This window comes from Corvus moneduloides, chromosome 18, assembly GCF_009650955.1.
Source record: "Corvus moneduloides isolate bCorMon1 chromosome 18, bCorMon1.pri, whole genome shotgun sequence".
NCBI classification, from domain to species: domain Eukaryota; kingdom Metazoa; phylum Chordata; class Aves; order Passeriformes; family Corvidae; genus Corvus; species Corvus moneduloides.
This window is the reverse complement of record NC_045493.1, coordinates 12,118,945-12,137,685: the sequence shown is the minus strand read 5'-3', so window position 1 is coordinate 12,137,685 and position 18,741 is coordinate 12,118,945. Positions and strand designations below refer to the sequence as shown.

The window sequence follows — 18,741 nt, the reverse complement described above, 5'->3', positions numbered from 1 at the left end:
GTTGTATCTTCTGTTTTGATTTGGTTTCCAACATCCTAATTACTTCTACTTCCAACCATGCCTCTGTATCTGCTTTCCTTTCATCTTCCCGACTCTGATTGGAAGTAGCCTTAGACCAGAAAAGAAGGAAATCTTGGCTGTAGGTGAGATAAGCAGCATTTGCAGAGGAGGAGGGCCGGTGGCTGGCACCTTTCACAGGACCTGCAGCCTTGGGAATGCTTGGGAACGCAGCCGAAGGTGGGGCAGCCACAGGGTCATCTCAGACAGCTCTGGCAAGGGCTGGTGGTTTGAAATTTGCCTGGGAATAAATAGTAAGTAAACCCTGGGATATACTTGGCGAGGCAGTTCCTGCAGTTGTTCCAAGCTTCTGTGAAAGGAGCAAGCAGGAAAAGCAGGGGCGCTTGCAGCTTTTTTTTTTTTTCCCCTAAACTGTAGTAAGTTTTCAGCCTGTTTGTTTTGGATGCCCAGCTATTCTTAATAAACACCTGATTCCTTACTGGTTGGAGATGCTGATGGGGTGGGGGCTCTGGGATATAAGCCTATGGCTCCTGTGCTCAGATAATAAGGTGGCAGCAACTTTGATTCCTTGTGTCAGCATCTCTTCATGACTTTTTGTTCAGGAAGGTCAGTAAAGCTAAAGAGCAAATAACTTGCTCCCTAAGCAGAGGGCTTGCAATCCAGGTTGAGTTTATATTTGTAGCTTTGTTTTGAATTTTGTTGTTATTGGCTAAAGAAATGCCTGTGCTCTTCTGGTGCCTGTGAACTCAGCTGCTGCGGTGCCCTTCAGTGCCTCTGGATTTGGAGTGGGAGGAATGCTTGTTATTTTGTGTGATGGAAGGGCCTGTTTTCAGACTCTGAGATGTGTAAAACCTTCAAATGCCAAAATATTGGCAGGGTGATGCTAAACTTTCCCCTTTTCCAGATAAGTAATAGGGAGATTTGCTCTGATTTGTAAAATAATAATTTCTCACTGGTTACTTCATGTAAACACTGATGGGGTTTTTTATGAATTGATTCTCTCGCTGCCCCCTCCTCCCCCTGGGGAGAGATCTTTAGCAGCACATGGAAAATGTGACTGACCCTTAAAGGTCAGGTTCAGTCCACCCTTCTGCTTTTCATATCCCGCTTGTCAGACAATGCAACTTACTTGCTTTATCTCCTGTCCGGATCTGCTATTTTTTTCTGTATGTCTAATCTTTTTTCTATGTGTGAATTTTAAATAGAATTTCTATAAAATACGGTTGCAGTAGAGCTGTTCTCTGAATGTAATTTACTGTGCTTTATGGCTTCTGCGGATCTTTTTTTAGTTTCTTGCTAGGGATGATATTGATTGGAGTACAGCATTTTTATGCAGCTGAATGGAAAGGTTATGCTCTTGCAGATTATGCTTTTTTTAAAAAGCTGTTTTACAGTAATAAACACATAGAGGCAGTGGTTACCAAAACTCTTTATTAAGTAGCTGTAAAACCTCTAACAAGATAAACCGTTTAATGTATTGCCTTGTTAGTGTCTTTAGCCCTGCCTTTGATGGCGTGGTAAGTAGAGTATATATTTAGAAACTAATTCCAGAAAAAACCCCATCCATCAGACTAAAGTATTTTTCAAGACCCAAAAAACAATCCTATTTTTTGTTTTTCCTAAGCAGAAAATCGTGTGCTTTGCATGAAAGATGCTGGTGGTAAAGCTTGGGCTTTCCGAATGGGAAAAACAGGGGCAATGGGCTCGTAATATCCCAGCCATCCCAGGAGAGTGAGACTCACGAGGCATTCCTGCTGGGATGGAGACTTGGATGAGCAGAAGAATGTTGGTGTCCAGATTCACTTGCAAACCTTCTGGATTTTGGGTTGGTTTTTACTTCTGGCTTTTGTAGTAGAGCTCAGGGGTGTGCAGTCAATTGAGCTTAGCACCAGACACGCTGTGGATGTTATTCCTCTGTCTGGAAGGTCTTTAGAGATGCATCAGACATCTCAGGGAATGATTCAGTTTGTAACAAACAGCCTCCTTCCATGCATGTTTTTGTCTCTCCTGGTAGAGCTGACTTGCTTCTGCCAAGCACTGGAATGTGACTGGTTTTCCAGAACATGAGCAGAGCATCCCGAGTGATTTAAAAAACCAGTGCTTAGCATTCCTGTCTTTTTTTTTTCCCTTTTCTTCTTTTTCTCTTTCCCTTTTTTGATGTCACACAAAAACACTTGTTTGGAGTAGGGAAGTGTGTCTAATGGAACATTTAACTTTTTAACTTTTTTTTTTTTCTGAAAGTGGCCAGTTGGCTCATTAGCTGACCATGTGTGCTCTTGGTAGCAATAGGGCGTTTTTTCTTGGAATTTTTTTTTTTCCTACAGGGATGTGTATTTGACTGAAAGAATCAGTTGCTTCTCTTGCACATCCCAATATTTATTTGCTTAACTGGTCCTGCTAAGGAGGAAAATGTATGTTCTGAAAGGCTTTACACACTCAAAGGAAACGTTTAGGAAGTTCCTTTGTTTCTGGTGACACTTAACTATAAGAACTGGCCCATAAGTAACAGGGAAGAAAGTTGCTTCTAGTACCCAACAGCTTTGTCCTCTGAAATACCACTACTGGGAATGTGTGGTTATTCCCATCAGGCAGCCTGAGGGATCTGAAAAAGAAAGTTTTATTGGTGTGAGTTGGGTGTTACCTGTGTTAGCCCTGAGTGCCTGAGCTGCTGGAGAGCTGAGGAGGAACTTTCAGATTTCAACATGTGTGTTTTATCTTGTCAGTTTTTTGAGGCTTTTCTCTTTTCCCACTGTGGTTTCTATGGGAATGTCACAAGTTTGGGTGGTGTGTGTAACCCTCCCAACTGCAGCACAGTCTGTCTCTGTATTGCTTAACTTTTGGGGATTTTTTTGTGCTCGTTTCGTGCTGCAGGACAGGGGCAGAGGATGTTTGACATTAACTGTAGGGGTGCCAGTTTCAGGGATGGCAGTCAGAGAGATGATTTCTCTGTCCTCTGGAGGTGAAACAATTAAGTCAAAAAGCTGCACAAACCATTGTTTCCACACAGACTTGAGGATGGACCTTTACCATCCCCAGTCCCCTGGGGTGCAGTGCAAGCTCAGAGAGGTCCCAGAGGTGGGAAGTTGGTTTGGGGAGTGAAGGAGGAGAGGGGCTTGTGTGGCTGACCTCAAGAAGGGCACTATTGAGTGAAAGGTTTGTCTCTACCACCTTTTTCAGAAGAACTGGTATGTGCTAAAACATCCGAGGGAACTGGGAGTGTTCCTAGCCCTGGGCACAGCACTACATGCATTTAAAAATAAAAACTGGTGACACTTGTTTCAGCTGTCCTTAGTGTGAATCAAAGCACTCCGGTTTCCAGTATTTCTCAGCACTGACAGCACCAGACTGGGCAGCAGAGATACTTTAGCCCTGCACACAGGATTAGTGGTGTCTTAGGGAGGAAAATGAAGCACCGTGTGTTCCTGCAAATGAGCAATTTACAGTTCACTGAAAAAAGTCTGGTACTGCCTGGCGGATGGTTCTGTGTGGTACAAGGCTTTTGATCTGGAAATCCTGTCAATCACCTGCAAGTTGAAGAGCTGGAAGAGGGTTGTGCTTGCTGGTAACTTTGTGCCCCTTTGCTGCACCGGCTCAGGGAGCTTCTTCCAAAGAGTGTTCAGTGCAGATAGTGTGAGTGTCTTTCAGTGTAAGAACCGAACTCCAAAGGTATAAAGGAATTTAGTTAACTAATCCCCATCCCTTCTTAGAATGTGATAACTTAAGCTTTGGTACTAGGGCACCCCAAACCCAAACAAGGGGCTCAGGTGGGATTTTTGAGTTGCCTGTGCAAATACCACACTGATGTTTTTCTCTGTTTTGAAAACCTCCTTACGCTCCATAACTTTCTTCCTGGGTGCTCCCCTTGCCCTTGGTCTGGCAGCATTTCTGAAGGAAGAGGTGTTGGGCCACTCAGGGTGAAAGATGTAACAGGAACACAGTAAACCAGCCCTTTTGTCCTTGTGCTGCACCCAGTGCATGTTGGTTTGGGTGGAGGGACTGGAGGAACCTCTCCCAGGAGGGCTTTTGTAGCCAGTCACACCTTGAACCTTGCTGGAGGTGTGGATAAAACTGGAGCTATTAATGCAGGCTTTTACCACATCATCTTGGCAAACCATTTTCTCCAATAAATGTGACAGGCTGACCTGGTGCTTCCAGAGGAATTTGTCCCTGAATCCTGGAGGAGCTAAGGACTGGGAAGTGTTAGGGAGGCTGACACTGCTGTTTCGGAAATTCTGGAGGTGATTGCCGGGGAGAGGAATATGAGAAAATTACTCCTTCTCCTTCAGATGTGTGCAGTTTGTAACTGTTTGGCTAATCTGATTATCTCATCTTGCCTGGGATGACAGATGGAACAGATAGCTGTGCTTTGCTCAGTCCTTTTGTGCTAAAGGAGCACATGACCTTATTTTGAAAGAGTAAACTTCTGCAGGAATAAATATTGTAAAGAGAAAAATGATGCTCTCTCTACTTTCCCCTATGACAGGCTTTAGAAACTTGTCCATTATTCTGTAAAACAGCGTAGTTACAATCCTGTCTGTCAGCATGGAACTGGAAAATATTTTCAGCTCAAAATAAACTCCACAAATAAAATAGCTTCCATGTGATCCCATATTCAGAGGAAAGCTCCTGGACTTTAGTCCTAAATAAAGATTCCGGCCAACTTTGGTGCTTTAAAGAACAGTTAGTGGTTGTCCTAAATTTGACCTTACCAGGTCCACTCTCCTGCATAGCCCTTTCCTTTGGTCAGGTCAACAGAGCAAGGTTCACATTGGTTTCTCTTTGTTACTGGTGCTTTCAGTTGCTTTGAGAGTGGCTTCAGTGGTGTGAAATGCAAGGAAAACATTCCAAAATGTAATCATTGAGCCATCACTTAGTTGGCAAGTCATTTTCAAAGCTTGCCATTGTCCTTTGGTCCTCTTTATCATTGCTGGGAAAAAATGCATTAACCCGTGCTTGAGAAGGCAGTGATTTGCTTGGTTTTTGATACAGTCAGACCTATTTATTTTGTCAGTGGTAGATGCTTCTAATGTATTTAGCAGTAAATCATCCTGAAGCCAGGTCTCTGAACAGCTCTTGCTTGTGTTCTTTCCTCCTGATGGGGCTGTCGGGATGTTGTTGCTGAATGTGCAGAAGAGAATGGCCATTCTTCTTTCTCTTCTAATTTCAGAGATCAACAGGGATCAAGTGCATTGCATTTTTAGAAGTAGCAAATCTGGTTAGTTTGGAACTTGGAAGTTTTCTCTCCCATTAGCTAATTAGGACTATTATACTCTATTGTCATTATTGTCACTCAGGGTATTTTTGAGAATCAAGGGTGAAAAGTGACTGTATAAAATGAAACTCATCAACAAGGCTCCCTGAGCCTATTGTGAGTCACCCTCACTGATTTCAGTGACAAAAATAAATCTTCTGTTACAACTGTTGACTCCTGCAAGCCCTGCAGTTACTCATTGCAGGAGCTGGTGCTGGTTTGTGCCTTGGGAAGAGCCACTGTCACCAACACGTGGCCAGGGAGGCATCTCACCCACATGTGGCTCCTGTCAGCCAGGCTCTTTTCCCTCCACCTCTAGCCTACGATAAATTGTTAAACTTTTACTACCTCTTGGATTGTTTTGATCTTTATCAATTTTATTAAAAATCCTGAAGCTGAATAGCGCTCTCCTGAGGAAGGAGGCGCAGCTGGTTGTTGGCAAAAGCTTGTGTTCTAGTGGGAGAACAGAGAGGATAAGGCCATGGATTTACATAATTATTGATGCCTTTTCTTTTTTTTTAAACTGAAAACATAAATTGCACACCTGAGCAGCTGAGATAATCTTCTAGCAGTGGTCTCTGTAATTAAAAAAAATTGTTAGCAGGTTGTCACTAGAAGTATGGATTGTTAGTGCTTCCATTGCTTACGCTTTGCTTTTCTTCCTTGTAATTATCGTGACTGGTATTTTTAGGGCAGCTTTGCAGCTTGTCTATTTTCTCCCAAGTTGGCTAAAAATGCTGGTCTCACGTGACACGATAAATATTCTCTTGGAAACTAATATTGTATATATCCCGAACTTCCTGTTCTACTGATATCTGGATTAATTTCTTAAAATTGCAGGAGCTGGAGGAAAGGTGTCCCTTTTTATTGAAGCCTGGGCATGTGGCTGTTAATGGTCTTAAGAGTAGCTTGACTGGTCTTTGCAGATAAATCCTAGCCTGGAATGTTTTTGTTTGCTTTAACTTTTGGGTGGTACTAGCCTTAGCTGTAACCTCTTTCAGTTTCTGTTGTCTTTTAATAAGGACTTCCTAGAGCTTTGATCCTGCAGTGAAATCCATGCAGAATCCAGCTGTGGCTGCAGCAACGAGGCTGACACGGAGCACGGGGCTGCTGCTGTGCTGCTCAGACTTTCCCACTGGAATCACAGGGCTCTTCCTATTGATTTATTTAGTCGTAGGGCTACCATTACAGGACCTTTACTGTGTCTCCTGTCTGTGTCTCCAGGACACCTGGGTGTACATTTCTCAGAGGTGTTGAGAACTGCACGCTGCTGGTGCCCAGGCCCAGGACTTGTCCCTGCTGTCCCTGTCTCAGCTCCCACCTGGAGCTCCTGGGCAGGTCCGTGAGGCCTCAGCATTGATTGAGGGCACCCACACAGAACAAGGTGTCTGCTTGTGTGTTACACGTGATAATGCTTAACCTGAAAACTCAAGGTTGCAGTGGGGAGCTTCTGGTAGAATTGTATATGCTCTTTTCAGTGACACACTCCATTTCCATGCAGGCTGTGAGAGGTGCTGGTGGGAAAAGATATCATTTGTGAGCTCCTCCAGGCAGGGTACAGCTCATGGATGAGCCTTGCCCTGCGTTTGGGCAGCGTTGCTTAGGTTGATCCCAAGGTTTCCAGCCTGGCTCTTGCAGGAGTTGACTGTGTGTGCTGTCACTGCTGGCATTGCTGGGAATGCAGCTTCCAAACACCCTCTGGAACCCGTGAGAGACCAAGGCACTGTTTGTGTTATTGATTTCTGGACTTCGCTGTCATTCAGGATTTTTGCTTACTGACAGAAGCAAAATAAAAGCAAATCTGTGGAAGAGCAGAAATGGAACTTTTAGGCTAATGAAGCTGTATTGTGTCTGACAAATGGGTGGCTAATCTGCTGGAGAAGGGGGAGGGTTGACTTTTAATGAGAAGTTATTACATGTTGAATAGCTGTTAAATTGCTGTATTAATAAAGTGGACAATCCTCTCTAGCTTGTCTCCTTAAAGTGTTCTTTGAATTGAGAACCCCCTTTAATCCATTCTTTTAAAAAATTAATTAACATTCTGAAAAACACTTCTTTGACTGTGGTGGCCTGGTTCAGATTAAATTGGGGTTATGTCATGACTGCTTCCTTATGTACTTTAGCTGTAATTTATGGACTCAGTGGATAACACTAACTTCATATATAAGAGCTTAACACTTCTGAGAACAAGACTAATGGGCTGATTTTTTTGGTCACAGCTTTGAATTGGCAGCAAACAGAAGAATAGAAATGAGATGAGAAAACAGGGTCTGGTGCCTGGACTGAGAACTTTGATATTATTTTCAGTTCAGCTCCTGATTGTTTTGACTGGGAGCCAGCATTTGCAGTGAATTTTAGACTAAACTGTCCAAACTTTAGTGTCCCTCAGATATTGCACTCCTTGTAGACTGCAGGTAGCTTTTATTGCACAGATTAATTGTCCTTTTCTTCATGCCATGTTGTGATCAAGCTGGAATGTTGAAGTCCTTTGGCTCCTCTGGTACACTTCGTGGATATGCCAAACCCTCCAGCTTTGGGTGGTTTTGGCTTCCCACCTGCCAGTTCTGGGGTTTCTGTGAGGGTGTTCCTCAGGGCATCCCTCAGGGCCAGCAGACACACGTGTGTGCTCTGGATGTGGCTGTCTAAGAAAGCCCAGCTCCTGAATCAAGTCACTGTTTACAAAGCAGATTTATGTCAGATATAAATACAGCTGTAATGCCCTTTAGCAAAGGGCATCTGGGGCTGTGCAGTGCTCCTGCAATCCGAGAGCTGACAGAGCTGGATCAGCCAGGATGGAGAAATTCCCAAGGTGTGAAACAACTGGCCAGACCACGGCAGGAGCTGTAGAGCCAGGACAGGGAACTGCACCGCTCAGTCAGAGCCATCCCTGAAATCTGAACCGAGGGGGCTGGACACTTTCTGCTCAGTGCTTTGCTTCCTCAGCTGCTGTCAGGCTGGAACAAGGTTTCCATCCTATGGTGCATCTCATGAAAAGGAAAATGTTGTGTCTGAACCCTTAGTGAACTTAATTTTGTAATGCTCTCTTATAAGGGACACCCCAAAAAAGAAGTGTCCCTTATAAAGGCCACCCCCTAAACAATTTGGATATTTGTTGGGGAAAAAAGGAAAAGTTTATTTGAATGGGTCTTGGAGGTCAAGAAACAGATTTTGTTACTTTTGTTTTAATTTACATTAAATTGCTTTCTTTTGATCCATCTGTGCAGTATGACACATTGTTGCAGGACACCCTGATGGACTTGTGAAACTGAATTTGTAGTTGGTGGAGGTGGTTGAAATCCCATTTAGTTTGAGGAATAAAACCACACAGAACTCCACAGGAGTCCTCAAGGAACATGAGAATTCTGCCCTTGAGAAAGCTCTCTGCTTGCTTTGTTGGGCTGAAACCACAATATGTGCTCTATGGCTGTTAAATGCTTTGATACATCCAGAAATTTTCTGTAGAAAAGAGAATTGTTTCCTGGAGAGAAGTCTGAGTGAAGCCAGATCTTGGCTTTCTGAAACCAGTGGCAGTGGGAACAGCTGTGGGAGGGGTTCAGCAAAATGGGTCACAACAAAAGGCTGAAGGATTTGCTTCAAAGTTTTGTCTTGTGGATTTGACAGCTGAAAAGTGAGTTTGGTTTGTGATGCCCAAGATATTAATGCAAAAATTGGGTTCAGAGCACAACTTAATTACATCTGAGAATATTTTCCCCAGCAAGGATTATTTGCATGGGGTTTTGGGGATACTGTTGTGAGAATTTGAGCATCTTTTGATCTTGTCATTTGAAGAAATTTCCTTGCCATTTGAAGTAATAGGAGGTCTGTAGCCCTTCTAGAAGAGGGAGGGTGAGTGTTTGGTTGTGGCTACGCTGGTTTGAGTGTCACAGGCTGCCTGGGCAGCTCTGCCAGTCTTCATTCAAGTTACTGCATCAACCAAACCTGGACCTACTTTCCAGCAGGAAAAAGGCCTTTCTATGAGCGACAGGAGGTGGGGTGTGGTGTGTGCTGAGGACCTCTGGGCTCTTGGGGGAATTTGATATTTTCAAGAATCGTTTTATTTTCTGCAGAAATTACTGATAGCTTGAAAGGCAGTTGGTAAGAAGAAAAAAGAATTCTTCACTTTTTTTTCCCAGTGGACTCGTGCCGGTTATCAGGGAAGTTGAATTTGCTTGAGCTACCCCACTCCCTCCTCTATTTATAAAAAATTATTTTGTGGCAGAAGTTGGATCCAATCTTGAATCTGCTCTGTCACTGATTCTCTCTTGGATATTGGACCAGATAACTTTTCTCCCTATGTCTCAATTTCCCTGCAAATGAGGGATAATGATGGTTGTCCCTGAGGCCAGGGCAGAGCTTTAATGCATCCCTCAAGCACTGGGAGCTGCTGCAAGGATCACGGCTGAGCCCCAGCCAGGCACTCCTGCTCCTGTGGCTCTGCTCTGGGTGTGTGACTCAGAGAATGTTGTTTCCTCTTCTCTTGCCAGTACCTGCATTTGTCTCCTTAGGTACCACTCCTGCCCTTGGCTTGGGCAAATTCATCATTTATTAATATGTAGTTTCAGCTGTATTTTAAGTGATCATAGTGTGTCCTTTGGGTTGTATTTTTTATGGAATGGGCAGAATGGGGAAGGAGTGTGTTGGGTTTTCCCAGAGCAGGTGAGAATTCGGGATGTGGATAGCACCTGGCAGTATCCCTGGGGGTCTCTTGTTGCCTGAGCTGGCCATTGGATCCTGGTTTGGAAGGGTGTGCAGAGGTCCTGGGTGTTGTGGAGGTGCAGCTGTGGCCCCAGTGCAGCAGCTGGATTTGGGGCAAAGCCGAGGGTCTGGTCCCATCAGCAGCCCCCCAGGGAGGAACCTGGAGCCGCATGTCCCACAGCCCTCGAGCTGGGACTGTCCAAGTGACTGGCAAAGCTTTGTCCTCCTTCAGACTTCTCAGAAAAGGGCAGGGGACAGAAATGGCCCAGCAATTTGTTACCCAGACTTAAAGGAGAAATGGAACTGCTCTGGCACTTCGGCCTTCTCTGCCTCAGCTGGCAAAACTGCTCAGCTGGAAACACCCTGGAACCCTCTAAATGGTGTGGGTGGTATTTAGAGGCTGTGTGTTCCATGTTGTGGTTAGCATTAAGGATGATTTGCAAAAGCAGTAAGATGTGATGGTTTAAAAATGCACCATCACTCCATATGTGGGATGTGGAATGGTAGAAGGGAAGACATAACACCAGCCCAAAATGTGCTGAATAATGAACTGAAAGTGGTTATTGATTAGCTGTGCACTTTCATTACCCTGCTGCAGTCCAAGAGCAGCGAGTGATTCTTTTTTCTTTATTTAAAAAAAAAAAAAAGAAAAAAGACTTTCAAAGGCACTTATGAAATATTTAGTGTAATTATTTCCAAGATCAAAACTCCAAAGAAATTACCCAGCCACAGAAACCTTGTTAATCTGTTGGTGTTATGGATGAAAGATGCAACAGAGATATTAAACATTTACTGCTCTTGTGCAAAATGGCCCTGTACTTTCTACCTCAATTGCACCATTATTCATCAGCCTTCACTTCTGTGTCTGTCTTGCTCCCCCATGTAGGAATTTTAGGTGTCATTACAAGTTTCTTCTGATGGAGTGGGACTTATTTTCTTTATCCCCATTTTGCCTTTAGGCAAGGCTCAGCCTAATGAAACCAGTGTGAAGTATGACGGTGCTCTAACACTGCCTTTGCAACGGTATCGTGTTTTCCTCCATGAAATAGTCTTTTTAAACCAGCTTTGAATGCTCATTTCTTGTTCCACATGGTATTTGCATAAGCGAGGGAATAAAATGTTATTTCCGTCAGGACTGTAACTACTGAAAAAGTGGAGGAGCTGTTGATGACCCTTTTCAGTTTGAATAGGGAGTTACTGAGGAAGCAATCCAGGCTCTGTCCGATGTTGACTCAAATCCCAAAATTGCATTTTTGTGTCTCAAAAGCAGGTTTAGTGGATCTACAAGTTTTTGGAGATAAAAACTCAAATTAACATTGAGAAATAGCCTAAAATGGGCTGTAGGTTGGAAAAGATGAGCATAAAGACCCATGAATCAGCTATAAAATGGGGAATGAATGCTGTGGTTGCCATCCAGGAGAGGTGGCATATGGCTGTAATGGGTTTGGGACTGAGTGGCTGTCAAGTGCCTTGTGCTATTGGCAAATACCATGCAGAGGGGTATGAGCAAGAGTCACAGGAAAGACATGGAGCTTTGGACTTCACCCTCTCTGCTCTCAATTTTTTATTTTCGTGCTTAGCGACTGGTAAGATGAAGGAGTGGGAGTTTTCATGACTTTCTGCTCTTGATGTTTTAATAGAAAACTGTAATTTCCAGTGCAGCTACTGATGGAGAGAAAGGGAACAGGGATGGTGTGGACATGGACATTAAGAGCCTGGATGGATTTGTCATTGGGATTTTACTTCTTAATACAAGTGGAGCCTTGACCAGCTGGTGGGAGCTGCACCAAGCTCCGTTGTGCTCACTTTTCTGAGTTCTGTCAGGAAGAGGGATTGTAGCACCTGGAGCTGGAAAGTGTAAATGCAATAACCTCCCAGGGAGGCTACCTGGGAAATTAGATAAGTTTATTTATTTTTTTTTAAACTTGGCCTGCCTCCCATCTCCTTGCCACTGCTGCCCAGAGTGTACAGGCTTCTGCTTGGCAGTGGCCCTTCAGTCTAATGGATGTGCCACCAACCAAAGAAAAATCCTGTCCATGCTGTTTGCCTGTGGCATTCCACAGATTTTTCTTTACAGTGGTTTAATGAGCTGCCAGCAATTTTCAGTCTGTTTTCAGCCAACACGCTGTACTTGCCACACTGTCAGTGCTGCTTTTATTTTTGTTTCCCTGTGTGTATATATATGTATGTCTATATATATGTGTGTCTATATATAAAATATATATTACATATCTATCTTTATGTATTTGTGTGCATAATGTTGGCCTGTTTTCACTGGATAATGTTGAGTCTTGGACTAAGATCAACCCCATTAAAAGCAGGGTCTGCCCAGTTCCTTTAGCTCACCAGGCTCTGCAGCCTGGCCACAGGATGCTGGGGTTTGTGGCTGCTCTCCTCATGCAGTTTCACTTGGAAACGTTTAACCTTTAATATCAGCGTTCTTTTTGATATTCATCTTTATCCCCAGTATCAGCAAAAGGATTAGAGGCTGGTTTGTCTTTCCCTCTGAACTCGTCTGTGGCTCCAGTGTGCTTATTAGTTCTTTTAATGGCTTCTTTATTAGTTCGTTATTTCATAACCTCCAGGCACGGCAGGACTTGAAATGTTAATTTTCCAACCAAAGTTCAGCTGATGGACTTCACCTGATCTCCTTGGAGTCAGTGTGTGCATGAGGAGGGCTGGCTGGCTTTGCACCACAGCATCCTTTATAAAGCAGAAGAGAGGGAGTTAGTTTTTCCTCTCCCAGGTGTTAAAGGAGTAATAGGAATGGAAAGTACAAAAAACCAGCACAATATCCTAGAACGCTTAAGCAGAAGAGGTGGTGGGTATTGTGCACGCTTTGCTGTGGTGTTGCTTTCCCCCCTCCCTTTCTCCTCATGTTGCTTCAAGCCAGTATTTGGCTGTCCAGTGAACTATAACAAGATTTAATAGCTCCAGTGTTGCTATATTGCATTTGGACCGCTTCCATCCTTCAGTTGTAATAAACGTCTGCTTTACAATGAGCTCTTAAATTCTATAAGTGACGTCAAATTGTATCTAATAATGGAAAAAAGATCAAGTACTGTAAGTGTGACTTGTTCGCCCTGTCTCACCGAGCAGTGTTTGTCCTCAGCCCCTTGCTGTGCTGCCTGCCTTCGAGAGCTCTGGAGCTTGCCCTACACCTGGCAAAAGCTGATTTCCACAAATGCTTGTGTTTTCCTTGTTCTCTTCGCCCTTCCTTGTCCCCTGGCTGTGTTGGAGGCAGTGGCCAGCCCCAGGGGCAGGCATGGGGAGCTCCAGCGCTGGAAGGACTGCTGCAGTTTTGCGACGTGGGCACTTGTTCATTAGCTGCTGGTTCACTGTCAGATGGGATCTAAGCTCAGTCATGAAACTCGGATGTGCAAACATCTGCACTGTAATATTTCTCTGTGAAGATGTGACAGATGAGATGGGCGATTAAGATGAACGACCGCACTGAGAGTCATGCACTGACACAGTGGCCTTGGAGCTGAGAGCCTGTGAACTGTGCACTTTTAAGGAGCTTTAACTTTTGATCCATTTTTTTTTTCTCCCCAGGCCTGATGAATTTTTAAATCTGCTTAGCTGTCAGTGAGCAGGTACGGCCCACACTATGAAAACTGAAAACTGCTGATTTTAAAAAGCTTGTTCTGTCTCTTCAGTTTAGTGCATGTGTGTGAGAGACAGTTTTGAGAGTAGTGATGAGTGTTTGTGGCCACAAAGCTACTAAATAGAAATGTTGAGGCTTTTTAACCTTTTGGTGTAGACATGGCTTGAAACAGTCCCACTGGAGAGATCACTTTGGTGGGGTTGGGAGAGGAGGGGAGAGAAGGGAAAGGTAAAATACGAGCACTCATTATTCATCTCCTTGGAAAAGCTTCATAAACTGTGTTTTCCCCTGACCTTTACAGAGTGGTGGTCAGTCATGAGAGATTCACAGTGACACTTAGGCTCCAGCCTAGAGTGTGCTAAGCACTCACAAACCAAGAAGTTCCTCTCTGTCTTGTGGTCCTTCCCATGGAGCTGGCAGCGGGATGTGGGCAGGCCAATTGTGAGGCCGTGCCGGTCCCTGTGATGGATCTCAGGCTGTGTGCGCCACAGCCTCTGGAGAGGGTTGGGCTGAGCAAGGTTTGACAGCCAAGCTCTGTAGATGCTCCTGGAAAGCTCCTGAGAGGCAGGGACACCGTGGACAACCAGGATCAGAGTGACAGGGAATGGTCTTTGCAGCAGTGTCACTCTGGAGAGATAAAGCTGAGCAAGACTGCTCTGGGCCAGGAGGGAAACTGCTGCATTAATCAAGGTGTGAGCACCGAGGCTGCCTTTGAAAACTGCTGACTTAGGCCTTGGGAATCTGTTTCCCATTTATGCTGCTGCTTCTGAAGGCATAAATAAATCCAAGCACAGTAAGTATGCAGCGCTTCCAGTCGTGGGAGAGCACTGTGTCCTCCTCCAGGGAACTCTGCGGGAGAGGGAAGGTGGCCAGGCTGCTAAGCCTGGTGTTGCTTCCCGAAGTCCAAGTGTTGGATACACTTGGGATCAATGCTAACATCTCTTTGATATCACTTTCTTCAAGGAAGCATCTTCTTGAGGAATAAAGGCGATGTAGAGAACCTAAGGAAGGTCTTTAGGGAGGTAGGTGAGGTCTCCAGGTAATGCCTTCACTCATCCTTTTGCCATTACGGGTTTGGCTTGGTTTTCTTATGGTTGTTTCTCTTAATTATCTTTAACTTCTTGATGATGTAAAAATATTACAAGGAAAATTGTTCAATAGCTGAGTCAAAGATACCAGTCCTTAGCTCGCAAGTGTGCTCTTTCATAAAGGAGACTTCTCTCAGCTTCTACAGACACCACAGCCCTGAGCAGGCAGTGGTTGATCAGAACCTGAGACCTGGGGCTGGGACCTGCCTCTGCCACCAGCTTCTGTGTGAGTCTCCGTGATGGGCTTTCCTTTTAACTTTATAAAAGCATAAAATGAACCTCCTGTGTGAAGCTCATTATAGTTGCTCTCTGTGTCTGGGGCCATTTTTTCTCTGTTGAAAAAGGGATGCAGCAACCATGGCCCGAGGTGGGTTCCTCCTGCTGGGGCATTTGTTGCTCACTGCAGCCCTGAAAAGCCTCTGCTCAGCAGCTTGAGCACGGAAAATGTGAGCTGGTCAAAAATTAGTCATTAAGGTGACAGCTGGGAACAGAGTCATAACAGCCCTTTTGTAGCCTGAACCCACGGTGTGAGTGGTTCTCCTGTCCTGAACCCGCAGAAGAGCCGGGATTTCTGCTGCCACACTCGGTTTCCATCCCCTCAGGGCCAGCCTGGGAACCCTGGCTGGGATTTGACCTCCAGCACTCCAGAAGCACAGTTCAACCACCCCGTCACACCCTGATTCTTACTCCTTAATTACGAGCTGTCAGTTGTTATCAGTCCTTTGCTACCTCCTTTAGTACCAGGGAGGTTGCCCTGACTTCCCAAAGCGAACACCAAGTTCATGGGTTAAACAAGAGGTTCTGCTGGGTCTCTTGGTCTGTTCAGCTTCTGCAGATCCAGATAATCCTCCCCTGATTTTAAAGCACGGGCACTTTTTTTAAGGAGTTTGTTGTTGTGAGGGAGACTGTTAAAATTGGAAGTAAATGCAGCAGGCTGTGCGTGAGCCTTCAGACAGCCTGGAGCAATGGCTCAGAGGTGGACCTGACTCATCGCAGCAGGATATTGACTCTGCAGCATAATTATGATGCTTTGAGAACCTGATTTTAAAATAATTGAGGTATAAAATTATGCGCCTGGCTCGCACAGTTACTACAGCTCTGGGTATAAATTGAATAACGGGCTGTACAAATGTGCCACTTGGCTATAGCAGGAATAGCAGCGAGTCTGGAAATGTCCTGCGTCACCGCTGTTTTCCTCTTGCTGGGAAGCTGGCTGCAGGCTGAGGTCTGCAAACAGCCTCTGGATCTTCCACTTGTGCAGCCACAGGGGTTTGGCAAATCCAGAGGAAGTCCAGCTTGGTGCCGCTGAAATCCAGTGGTGAAACCCTGGCTGTTTGCTAATCCCGGCACGTGGAGCATCTCAAACACCTCTGGCTGTGGCAATGGGCTGGGTGCAGACAAGTGCCATGGATGCAGCTGGGGTTTTGACACCCGTTTTCCAGAGCTGTGTGGTGGCTCCCCTGCTTCCAGAAGTGCTTTTTCCTTCTCTCCCATCATTTCTGCAGACAAACTTCTGTGTTTGGTTTGGACAATACAATGAGGGGTCTTGATGAGCTTTAATTCTCTATAAAATCCCAAGATTTTGGAAGGAGGCCGCTCTCCTCAGTGAGTTGTCTGAAAGAGCCATTTGTCACCTCTGTTCCACCTGGAATGGTATTCCCCCGGATTTGAATTTGGTGAAATCCTATGTTTGTATTTTGTGGTTTAATACCTGGGCTCCATAGCTCTTGGAAGGCTTGGAACAGGTTATTTTCAACTCAAAGACAACCCAAACTGCAAACTTACCTCGATTCTCTTTTTTTTTTTTTTTTTTTGGCCAGTCAAGCTAAAAACCAGGCAAACAAGTCAGGTTTGTTCTCTTTGTGCCTCCTTCAGTGTCAGGCTGCTGATCCCAGGTGCTTTTCCCTTGGTATGAGGTTGGGATTTGCTCCTTGGTGTTGCCCAGTGTGTTTCTGGGGTTGTTTTCTACCCAGCTTTTGGGGGCTAGCAGCAGTAGCTGGAGTGGGTCGCTGCTGGAGGAGGTTTCCAGTGGGTACATAAGCAGGATCTGCTGCAGCCTGCAGACCTGCAGACTGAGCCCAAACACTGCTTTTTAATCATTGGCCACAGGGAAGGAGAAATCTGATGGGGAACTTCCCACTGAACCCTCAGCTCCCATAAAAGCTGAGCAGGAAGCTGGAGCAGGAGCCAGTGCTGTGACCAGACAGGCTTCTCATGCCAAGGCTGCTGCTGCACCTGCTTGGGGCCAAAATGTTGGGGTTTTTAGTCTGTAATAAAATAAACCCTCTTGTGTCTCAGCCATCTGAATTATTACCTGACTGGCACTTCATTATAAAACACATTTTTTCGATGTTGGTACTTGTTTCTTGCCATTTTACTGCTTTTTAGGTTTTATTTTTTGTTTTATTCATCTCTTCCAGTCGATAGAAATACCCTGGTTTTAGCAAGCAGCAAGTGCAGACGTGACTGATGTCCTTATGATGGAGCAGAACCACTTTCAGAGCATTTGGGGAACAGGGGGAGAAGCTTTTAAATCTAATTTTCAAAGATCTCTAAAGCACAACAACCTGCTCAAGACGTGTAGCTCCCACTGCCATTAGCTCCAAGAGTTGAGATCCTGGAGCTGCACCATTGCAAATCTGGTGCTTGAGATCCATCCTGTGGTGGTAACTGTTGTTCTTTGCCATGACGCTAATTAAAAACCACTTAATGAGATTATCTCCACCTGTTCTGGAGGATTAGTTTGATGGAGGAAATCCTGCACGTGCGTGTGGATGCACACACTTCTGTGCATAGCTTGGCAGTGAAGGGAAGCAGAGTTTTCCCAGAATTATTCTCTGTAGGCTTTGCCATAGTTGAGACTTTTTTATCCTCCCCTCCACGCACACAGATTGCTCTGACAGCAATAAAATGCGGCAGAGAATTGAATTTGGAAATAAATTGTTTAGATGATGCAGCACCAGACAGATCACTATTCCAGAAGAGTCGGTCCGGGGTGGATTTGCTTTAGTGCTGGATTAGAAATGTGGCAGTCACAGGGAGGCGAGCTGGGGGCACCATGGCACGGGGCAGTGTCCCCTGGGCAGTGTCCCCGTGTATGCTCGGCACTGGGGCAGCTCTGGCAGAGATGTCACAGTAAACCTGGGCTATAAATACTGAATGTTGTCCCTGGTTGCTCTGTGACCATGGGCATGTGTTTGAACCTCTCTAAACCTTGTAAAAGTTTGGTGAAGTGTTGTGCAAACACCAACTGGCACTAAGGGCTGTTGATAGTGGTGCGGTTTCCTGGTTCCCGCATCATGGTTTAATCCACAAGATAAATTGGTTGGGTTTATTCTGTTGGTTGTTTTCACCAGTCACAGGGTTTGGGGCTGGTTTGGCTCCAGCAGCTCTCTCTGAAGACATCCAATAAGCAGGCACAGCAGGAAAGGTGGATTTTGGTGACAAGAAGGAACCAAGTGAATGGTTTGTGTGCTGTGAGAGCCGTCACCAGATCCTGCCACAGCTGACTTGGGCTGATAACAGACTTTGCTTCTTGTGTCCTCTTTTCATCACCATTCATCCTTTTATTTCCCCCTTCCTTACATAAAGTTATTGTCTTTATCCACAGTCCATAGAGGTTATTAAAGATATTTGAAGAGTTCCTGCTTTGACCTGTGGTGTAGCAAATGCTATATTCCCTGAATTCTTAACCAGTAATTCTGTTACAGTGCCTTGAGGTGGGGTAGGATGGGATTTTTCTCTGTTGCAGTTTGATCTTTGACTGTATTCTCATACAGTGGGAGTGTAAAAATGAGCCTGACATTGACAGAAGTGACAGGAGGATCTTGCCAGCAGACTGCTTTGGAGGTGCAAGAGAAGGGGTCCTACCAAGAAAATAATTCAGAATAAAGCAGGGAAGAAAAGTACGTTTGTACTGTCTTTATTCTTAGAATCCAAAGATCTTTCTTCATCGTGTTGTTACTGAGGGCTGAGGAAGTCTAATTATTGCCTTTTCTTGTTGCTAAATGCTTTTGAGAGGATAAAACCTGATGCCTTTGAGTGGATGCATCTCTGGTGTGTTGCTGACACTGGAGAGAGAC

At 44.9% G+C, this 18,741-nt stretch overlaps 1 protein-coding gene across 5 annotated transcripts in view; it reads left to right on the top strand.

Moving 5' to 3' along the window:
• Nucleotides 1–18,741, top strand: part of PITPNM2 (phosphatidylinositol transfer protein membrane associated 2) — a 126,460-nt gene that overhangs the window by 43,710 nt on the left and 64,009 nt on the right. The window lies entirely within an intron of this gene.